The sequence below is a fragment of the Salminus brasiliensis genome, chromosome 24 (genome assembly GCF_030463535.1).
Source record: "Salminus brasiliensis chromosome 24, fSalBra1.hap2, whole genome shotgun sequence".
Lineage (NCBI taxonomy): Eukaryota > Metazoa > Chordata > Actinopteri > Characiformes > Bryconidae > Salminus > Salminus brasiliensis.
In genome coordinates this window covers 26,861,065-26,872,067 of record NC_132901.1, presented here as the reverse complement: position 1 = coordinate 26,872,067, position 11,003 = coordinate 26,861,065, and positions in this window count along the sequence as shown.

Genomic DNA, 11,003 nt, shown 5'->3' with positions numbered 1-11,003 from the left:
AATACATGGAAAGTTGGATATATGTAAGAACTGGACTCACACATTAATAAACCTAAACACACATATCTTAAGCTGTTTTAAAATCGACAGATTTTTCATTCAAAATTAATTTCATAATTATGAAAATATCAGTAAATCCTTATTTATTTAAATATTTTATCATACACTCCAAGAAAGGGTTCTTTAAGGGTTGTTTAGTCCACATACATTTGGCCATAAAGCGTATGTCATATTCAAAACCGTGTATAGTTGTCAGAAGTGTGCACACACACATATGGACATGAATGCCATGGACATTGGGCTATCAGTGATAACATTGGACTTTTAATTCTTTCAGTGGTTTTCTGAAATCAACAAAGGATAAAAAGTATCCATACAGCAACATCCGTATGGCTCTTTGCAAGTTGCACCTTGAGCAGACACTTTGCCATTAGCAATTAAGCTTCTGCAAACTAAAAGTGGGCCAATATTAGCACAAAACTAACTTTGGAATTAGACACTGGAGATGGAAAGACAGAAGGAGGAAAATGAGATATTAAAAGACATTGATACATTTGGGGATGGGATAGACCTGTGGTTAATTCATTTTTGACGGATGTTGCGTTGTCCATACTTCCTGTAGTCATTGGGTTCCACTGATTGTTGAGCATCAACAGCTGTTTGTATGTTTGTCAATTTGCAGACCAGCACACACAGCAGGGGGTCTACGATCACTCTCAGACTCAACAGACAGAGAGTCATCATCACCAGAATCCAGGACTCATATCTCCATTTATCTATACAAATGTACAAAGTGAGAAAAGTCACATATACAGTTGTTGTGATCATAGCATAAGCGAACACTGTGCAGTCTGGCCTCTTGGTTCTGTTAGAGCTGTTTTCATTGGGTGGAGTTCTACAGACGACTATCCATGAGGTCACTGTCACAGCTATCAGTTTAGTCACACTAAAAAATAATAACGGAGGTAAACCAAAAAATTCACACAGGAAAAAACTAAGGAATGCGATGATGAAGACTATGGTGGAGCAGGGAGGAAAGAACACATGAGCAGAACAGGTTGGATGTCTCAGAGCCAGAACGCTCTCCAACACCATCATCTGCTGGAGGTGAACTCCACAGATGACTGACACTCCCCATAAAGAGAACAGTGTTCTGCAGGTCATGTCTCTGGTCCAGTTGCAGTCTCCTTGGATCAGTTTTGTTATGATGTATGGATTCAGAAGAAGCTCCAACATGTCATTGAGGAGGACGATGATGACGAAAGCTGGAATTGGGCCCTTGTGTTTGTGATGACGGTGTAGAACAGTGAGAGCAGTACTGAACCTGTGGCTCCAGATTTATCAGTGCATTTTGATTATGATATTTTCTTTATTATTACTGACAGTTTAGCTCACAGAACTAGAAGCCTTTAGCACTAAGAATGGCTGAAAATCCCCCAAACAAAAACTGAAAGAGCTGCCACAGAAGCTGTTTACAAGCTGTAATGCTCACCAAAGGGGGTGTTACTAATTACCCAAACCTTTGCATTGAGCAAATATTAAATAAATATTAAAGGAATGGTTCTTATTTATGATTTTCAGAGACTAGGTCTTCTTTTACTAATCTTTTATTAGATATTCACACGTATACAGATTTTTTTGGCCAGGGTTGCCCAAACTTTAGTTTTAAATTGGTTTATCAAGGGATTTTCCCATGTATGAAGAGAGGGTATGAATGTGTATTCTGCACAGCTTTCAGGCAGCAAGAGACCAACAAACAGCACTGAGCTCAAACCACCTGTGTGAAGCTTGTTCACATATATATTTATATGATGTTCTAAAACAACTGACCATTAAGAAGAACCTAATAACCACAAGCCCAATGATAAACATCTCCTTAAAGGTCAAGCAGTTTTAGAAGGTGTTATAGATGTTTAATTCAAAAGAGAAATATTACAGATACCATCACAAAGTTTTGATAAAACACTTCAAAATTATGAAAAATCAGTAAATCTTTCATAGAAAATTAATCATACACTCTTAGAAAGGGTTCTTCAGTGTGTGTCTACATACATTTGGCCATATACCGTATGTCATATTTAGAACTGTGTCCACTCGTCAGAAGTTTACTTACACTCATCATGGACGTGAATGACATGGCCATATTGGACCTTTATTGATTTCTTTTAACTGTTCTTTTTATTTTCAGTAGTTGCTAAAATCAACACGGGGTCAAAAGTATTTGTACAGCACACTTAACATTTGGTTAAATGGCCTTTAGTAAGCTGAACCTTAACCGTTTAAAGACCTTCATGTAGCTGCCCAACTTCCTGCCACTGCTTCCTGCCTGATTACTATGTTTATTTATGTACTATGATTACATTAGCTATAAAAAAACCTTGAAAGAAATATTTAAGAGCACACTTTGCTGTTTTTTTTTTCTCAAAATGATTTACTGATGCAAAAGGCAGATGACAGCCACAGTCATATTGAGCAGATGCCAAAAAAGTGTAGAAAGCATTAATGCAGTAGAGTAGAAATGATAAAAACATTTTCATAGATGACAGGCACTTAATCATACATAAAATACATAAATACTAACCATCAACACTAAAAAAGTACGTTTTTTATCTGGTGAAGAGTAGCGTACAGTTAACAGCTTAAGATTTAATTTGGTGTCATTTTAAAAGAAGACAAAGCAGTCAGAACAGCAAAGGAGACGTCTGAGTTCACAAGCTATTCATACAAACTTAAACTTTACTGTGATATATTTGTAACATTTTTAACCAACCAAGATTAGTAAAATCTTAAATTTCACCAGTTTTACCCTGAACTGATTAAAAAATAGAGATCATCTGTCCCCGTTTCCTCCCCCTGATCCTGCTGAACTGATGGAGGACAGTTTCAGTGTTCAGTTTCCACTGATTGTTCAGCTTCAACAGCTGGTTGTATGGGTGACTGTGTGGGTTTCTGTTTGCAGACCAGCACACACAGCAGGGGGTCTACGATCACTCTCAGACTCAACAGACAGAGAGTCATCATCACCAGAATCCAGGATACATAGATCCATCTACATATAAAAATAAGCAAAGTGAGAAAAGTCGCATACACAGTTGTTGTGATCGTAGCATAAGCGAACACTGTGCAGTCTGGCCTCTTGGTTCTATTAGAGCTGTTTTCATTGGGTGGAGTTCTACAGACGACTATCCATGAGGTCACTGTCACAACTATTAGCAGAAACGCACTGAAAAAAAGTAACAGAGTTAGACTTAAAAATTCACACAGGAATAAACAAATGAATACAATGATGGAGACTATAGTGGAGCTGGGAAAAAAGGCCACATGAGCAGAACAGGATGGATGTCTCAGAGCCAGAACGCTCTCCAACACCATCATCTGCTGGAGGAGAACTCCATAGATGACTGACACTCCCCATAAAGAGAACAGTGCTCTGCAGGTCATGTCTTTGGTCCAGTTGCAGTCTCCTTGGATCAGTTTTGTTATGATGTATGGATTCAGAAGAAGCTCCAACATGTCAGTGAGGAGGGTGATGATGACGAAAGCTAGAATTTGGCCCTTGTGTTTGTGATGACGGTGTAGAACTGTGAGAGCCCAAACCAGAGAGACCACACCAGCACACTCAGCATAGATGAGGAAGATGGACAGTCTGATGTTGTAGTCTAAACGCTCATCAGGAGAAAGATTAAGATGAACTAAGGGACAGTTGGGTATTACAGCACACGCCATAGTAGATCACTCTGTCTTGTTCTGTTTGAGAACCTAGAGTGGAAACGATCAGTCAGGTTCTGTTTCTTATGTAGAAATAAGGTCTTCCAGTGCAGAACCTCTAACAGAATAAACATCAGGTAGTCTTAATATCTTACTTCCATTAAGCAAAACCTAACCCTAATCCTGGCCCTTGCCTTAATCTCAACCCAACACCTAATCCAGCCTCACCTAGAACCTAACCCAAAACCTAACCCAGGCGTACCCAAAACCTAACCCTAACACAAAATCTAACCCTGATTCTGACCATAGCCTAACCCTATCCCAAAACCTTACCCTAATTCTGGCCCTAACCCAGAACCTTACCCTAATTCTGGCCCTAACCCAGAACCTAACCCTAATCCTGGCCCTAGCCTTAATCTCAACCCAACACCTAATCCAGCCTCACCTAGAACCTAACCCAAAACCTAACCCAGGCGTACCCAAAACCTAACCCTAACACAAAATCTAACCCTGATTCTGACCATAGCCTAACCCTATCCCAAAACCTTACCCTAATTCTGGCCCTAACCCAGAACCTTACCCTAATTCTGGCCCTAACCCAGAACCTAACCCTAATCCTGGCCCTAGCCTTAATCTCAACCCAACACCTAATCCAGCCTCATCTAGAACCTAACCCAAAACCTAACCCACTCTCACCCAAAACCTGACCCTAATCCTGGCACTAATCCTAGCTTTAACCCAAACCTAATCCTAATCTTCACCCTGGCCTTTTAATCTCAGCCTAATCCAGTTCCAAAGTCAAGTCAAGAGGCTTTTATTGTCATTCCATCTGACTGCAAGAACAAAGTAGACCGAAATTATGTTTCTCCAGGATCTTCATGGTCCAACATGGAATCTAAACAATACAATAAAATACTCTAAATACAGCAGACATCAGACACAGTAATCAGACAAGACAGTAATCAGACAAGACAGTAATCAGACGCAGACACAGCTCTCAGTACTGAATGTGTGGTGGGGAGAAGGTGCAGAGAATAAAGACACATCATGTATCCTGTATTCTCATCACAGTAAAAAACAGAAACCGCTTTTGGGTGTCCAAATATTTGCATGGAGCTCCTTTAAAATTTCACTCTAAAATGAAACACTAATTTGAATTAAAATGTTGAAATGAAGGTTTCGTCTTTAACTATGGCTTTAGGAGATCATAGACGTCCATCTTCTACTCACCTAACTATTCACACTAACAGATTTTAATCAATAACTGTCTTACCTGTTGATCAGAATGTCTCTGTTATCTGAGATTTCCTATAAGCTGTAATTCCTACAGTAATGTTTAGAATTCAGTAGAGAGATTAATCTGAGCTCTTACCGGAGATGCAGACGTTGACTCTGCTGATCTGAAAGAGATTTTGTTCTCTTGACTTTATAGATCACTATACTTTCCGTTTGAGAATCTAGAGTAAAAACAATCAGTCAGGTTCTGTTTCTTATGTAGAAATAAGGTCTTCCAGTGCAGAACCTCAAACAGGATTTCACTTAATGAATCTTCTCACCAGCTTGTAACAGAGAGGTATGCAGGATGAGTAAAAGAGATGAACCGATCTCTAAAAGGCCTAAAGAAGAAGTTAAATATGAAACATTTCTTTAATATTTTAAGGAAGATTACTTGTTTGCTTCCTGTTAATTGGTATTTTTTAATTTCATTATGAACTGAGATAAATGATTACCTAAAACACTTTGCTATCTTCTTAAAGTCTTCTCCTGCGGTATCAGTTATATTAATGTTCAGCAGTTAACAGTTAGTGTTAACAGCTGCTTAGAGGAGCTCATGGCTGCTGAGGGGTTTGAGGAGTCAGTACTTATAAGCTGGACTTTCCTTAAATACGTTTCACACCAGATGCAGTAAAATGCCAACATGCTCCCACATTAGTCAGTGAAGCTCTTTACACTGCAGCTGTATTCTAGCAGAAACTATACAAGTGCAGTATTTCCTGTGTTATACATCTAATTTACATAATCATCTCAATAAACAGCTGCTTTGGAGCCAATAATAAGTGTTTACCTGAATTCCATAAACATAACGGTTAAATTAGTAAATCAGAACATGTCAGTAACTGTGAGGCTAATCTAGAAAGCTATGCTGAAAAGACGTGTAGCCTGTATTCTCATCACAGGAAAAACAAACTACTTGCTCCTCAGGATACGAGTGTTTGCCGCACCCCAGTGTGAAATGGGTTAAGCCAGAGCCCTACTAAGATAATTAATGTCTGAGTTATCTGAGGTGACTTTTGCACAGAGCTCAATTAATATTTAATTCTACAATAAAACACTAATTTCAGTTAAAATGTTGAAATGAAGGTTTCATCTTTAATTTTATGGCTTTATGAGATCACAGACGTTCATCTTCTACTCACATCAACAGAGTTTGTGCAGAAACCCAATATTAATATTTAAATATGCTCAAATATTTGCAATCACATCAATAACTTTTTTAACTGTTGATGAAAATTTCATTACAGTAATGTTTAGAATTCAGTAGAGATTAATCTGAGCTCTTACCGGAGATGCAGACGTTGACTCTGCTGATCTGAAAGAGACAAAGTTTGTACTCTAGACTAACACACCAACGCTCTCACCAACACACACACACACACACACACACACACACTAACCCCAGCTATGTGTTGCTGAGAGAGCCAAATATGAAACGGCGAGTTTTCAGCGAGTGCACATCAGTACTTCTGCATTTAGCTCATCTGTGACAGTGAACACAAACACACTCACACATTTTTTTTTTTATGTTCCAGTAATGTCTGTTTATTTGTTTGTGTTTACGCAGATAAATACAGGACTGTTATTGAATATTCATCATTAGTGTTGAACACAGATGAATTTCTGTGCAGTGAAAACACACACGTGATAAAACGAGCCCGGGGAGCAGGGAGGGTGAAGGGCTTTACTCAAGGGACCAACAGTGGGTATTGAACCCACAACCCTGACCTCCATAGCCCAGTGCTCTAACCGCTGAGCCGCCACTGCCTCAGTATTGTTTTTAACCTTTGGCACCACCTAGTGTTCCAGAGCTGTCAGTGCGAGTGGGTGTTCCTCAGCTGTTTTATTAATTGATGAATTTCATTGATCACTTTTTGTCCAACTGCAAGAACATTGTTCTACACACAGGTAGTCCCATGCTAACATTTCACTAAGAGGCCTTGGTGGATAAAACACCTGACTACACTCAGCTTTAACAAACTTTAGAAGATAAGCTGGTAAATGATTTCTCAGAGACTTCATTAAATTAAACACATCATGCTCCATCTTTTACTGCTGGTTACAAAAGGATCATTCACACCTTCTGGTTTTCCATGACAGAGGCAGATTATATCTGTCCAGTATCATTTATTTACTCCAGTCTTCAGACAAATAAATCATATGTATGTTGGTTCAGGTGGAATCTGGAGGAAAGGTCTGTATTTCCTCGTATCTCAATAATGGGATAATGAGTCTATCCTCTAATAATAAAATGGGAGTTTACTCTCACTATCTAGTACAGTGAGAACACTAGATAGGTTACCAGTGGAACCCCGGTTCTCGGAATCAGGAGCTTTCCTCGCTCTGATTGGCTAGTCTGTAGGCGACTATCAGCGAGTTTGAAGTGTTAGCCAATCGTAGGGCAGCTTGCGCAGCACTGCAGGCCAATCAGCTGGTGAGGGAGGCGGGTTTTGTCGGAATACGGGTGGGAAATGCTCCGGCTTCAGGAGACCGTTATTAAGCTTTAGCGAACAGAAACTCCTCACTGCTCGATTAAACCCAGTTCAGTGACTGTAACTCAAACACAAACCACAGATTCTGTCTTTTAGCCGCAGGTTTTTAGTCAGAATTTGAGTTTATACCCGAGTTTTAGCTGAAATTACTGGAAATGTTGAAGTCGTCTGTTTCCCGCCTGAAGGCGCTGTTGTGTCTCTCAGAGAAAATGGCGGGCTGGGAGACTCTCTGGTAGCGGTAGGAGCCCCGGGCTGAGGTGAGGGAAGCTCTTAGTTATTAGGAATTTAAGAGGAAAACAGACCCCTCTGCTCCTCTCTTTTATAAACACTGAGTTTAATGAACGTTTGGAGAGTCTAGTACCCTCTTCCAGAGCCTCTGAGGTGACAGTTTGGCTTTTTTAAAAGGCCCTGAGATAATATCACTCCTGAAGCCACAGAATAATAAATGCTAAATACACATGATATTGATCCAGTTATGAGATTGTGATTAGAAACACTTAGCATGGTTTATCTTTATAGACTTTTCCAAGCACAACTGTAGTAGATACATCTCTTCTTTAATGTGTTTGTTGGAAAATAAAGTAGGAAATAAATGAACTGAGGCGTGAATATAGAGTTTTATTAGGTTTTAAAGCTTTTCCTTCTGCAGAATTATAGTTCCTTAACAAGCAGCTTGTTTCTGCACTGTTAACTGTATAACTTCCTTGCAGAATTTGTGGATAAACCTCTTAACATGCTTTGAGGACCGTTCAAGGAACCTTTTTCTTCTAAAAAATAAATAAAACTTATCTTGAACGTTCCTCAAAGCATTAAGAGGTTCCTCCACAGTTTAAAATTGAAGAACGTCCAAACCTTCTTCAACGTTCCTCATACTTTAAACATTGTCACAGTTACAACCTTTAATAATCATATGGATATTTCAGATTTTAGTGGTTTACCTTAAAATTAAATGGAAGATTAATATCTCTATTATCATCAGGTGCATTTTGTATTTTTTTTATTTAAAAAAAATAATGAAGATGATCCAAAGTCTGGACAGTCCTCATGTATTTATCTACTTGTGTTCCTTAGTGTTGATATTCTTAAAATAGTGGAATTTATACTCAGTACTCAACAGTACTTTACGTACAGGTCTTTATAAATGCACACTTAGATTCAGGTCTTTTAGGGCCTTTCCCGTGTATTGAGAGAATATGAATGCATATGCTGTAAAACTTTCTGCAGCAACAGACCAGCAAACCAGATGAAACAACTTCAGCATCGAGTTCAAACCACCTGGTACCTGTGTGATGCATCTTCACATGTTTTTATTTATTATTTACTGAAACTACCGACCACTGAGAAGAAACCTGCTACCATAGTGAGCACCAACCATCTGATAACCACATGCCCATCCAAAATACGAGAGGGTGTAGTTTTTCAGTAGTTAGACTGCACTGCAAGATTTATAATAATTAGTTTTAGTGTGTAACTCTAATCTCATAAAAGCTCAAGCTGTTTTAAGATACACATGCTATAGATCCAATTTTAAGATTGTAATTAGAAACACTTTGTAATTATAAAAACATCTCTTAGTATTTAATCATACACTAATCATAGTATTTCATGTTATAGACCACAGTTGTGGTCAGATGTTGTTATCATTGACATGGATATCACTGCAATATCAGGCTTTTTTTGAGAAAATCACAATGTTATATGAGAGCTATCTGTGTCAGATCTGCACAGCATTCTTTAAACATACAGTACAGAAAACACTGTCGGAGTTCCAGGATGGATGGACCAATAGATTTACATTGACTTCTATTCAAAGAGTTTTTACCCTGAACTTTAATTTAGTCTAAACGCTGTCATTGACCTTTGGGTGGTCTCAGTCGTTTGGGGAGATTCCAGTTTAAAGATTGTTTCACCATAATCTAAGCTGGACATTTGGGAAGCCAGGCATTCAAGTACAGCGTCTACTATCAGAAACGGACCAAACAAGATTGATTTCATGGGAGGTGTATGAGGAAACAATTTCTAACTGTTCTGAGATCTTTTTAACCCTCTTTCCAGACTCCTCTACATCCACAGCCTTCTTTCTGAAGGCCTCAGAGAGCTCCTTTGATCTGGCCATGGTGATCATCTTCATCACTCACTTCAATCATCAAGAGCAAACCAGACTAAATGTCTAAGATTTAAATAAGACGGACTCCTCCAGAATCCCCTCGAACCTGAGTCAAATTCTACACATTTGAAGTAGGAATCAATGTGAGGGAGTTGAGTAGATATACTATAGATAACAAAAATGGCCACATTCCAGCAATGTACCCGACTGAGGAACATCTCTCCTTCTCCATTTCCTCCCCCTGATGCTGCTGAACTGATGGAGGACGGTTTCAGTGTTCAGTTTCCACTGATTGTTCAGCTTCAACAGCTGGTTGTATGGGTGACTGTGTGGGTTTCTGTTTGCAGACCAGCACACACAGCAGGGGGTCTACGATCACTCTCAGACTCAACAGACAGAGAGTCATCACCAGGTACCAGGACTGATATCTCCATTTATCTAAACAAATGTACAGAATGAGAAAAATCAAGTACAGGATCAGTGTGATCGTAGCATAAGCTAACACTGTGCAGTCTGGCCTCTTGGTTCTGTTAGAGCTGTTTTCATTGGGTGGAGTTCTACAGACCACTATCCATGAGGTCACTGTCACAACTGTCAGTGGAATCACACTGAAAAAATGAAATGGGGGTAGACCAAAAACTTCACACAGGAATAAACAAGGGAATACAACAATGGAGACTATGATGGAGTAGGGGGCAAAGACCACATGAGCAGAACAGGATGGATGTCTCAGAGCCAAAACGCTCTCCAACACCATCATCTGCTTGAGGAGAACTCCACAGACACCTAAACCAAACCATAAGGAGAACAGTGTTCTGCAGGTCATGTCTCTGGTCCAGTTGCAGTCTCCTTGGATCAGTTTTGTTATGATGTATGGATCCAGAAGAAGCTCCAACATGTTATTGAGGAGGACGATGATGACAACAGTTGGAATTCGGCCCTTGTGTTTATGATGACTGCCTAGAACAGTGAGAGCCCAAACCAGAGCTCCCACACCAGCACACTCAGCATAGATGAGGAAGATGGACAGTCTGATGTTGTAGTCTGAGCGCTGATCAGGAAAAATATCATGACTATGATTAAAGGGACAGTCCTGTATTACAGCACACGCCATAGTATGTCTTGTTCTGTTTGAGAACCTAGAGTGGAAACGATCAGTCAGATTTAATCTCACTTCATTTTATGTAGAAATCAGCAGATTAAGAGTGACAGTTTTACAGTGGTTACAAAAAGGCTTGAAAAGCTTTTTGAAGCAGTTCTTTCAGTTCTTGTTTGGGTGAATTTTGCCAGTTCTTCCAGCAAAAGGTTTCTAGTTCTGTGAGGTTCTTCTCTTGATGTTTCATGATCTTTATCTTACACCATTAACTGCAGATTCTTAATTACATTACAAACTGAGGAAATGATTATTTTAGTGTGCAGAG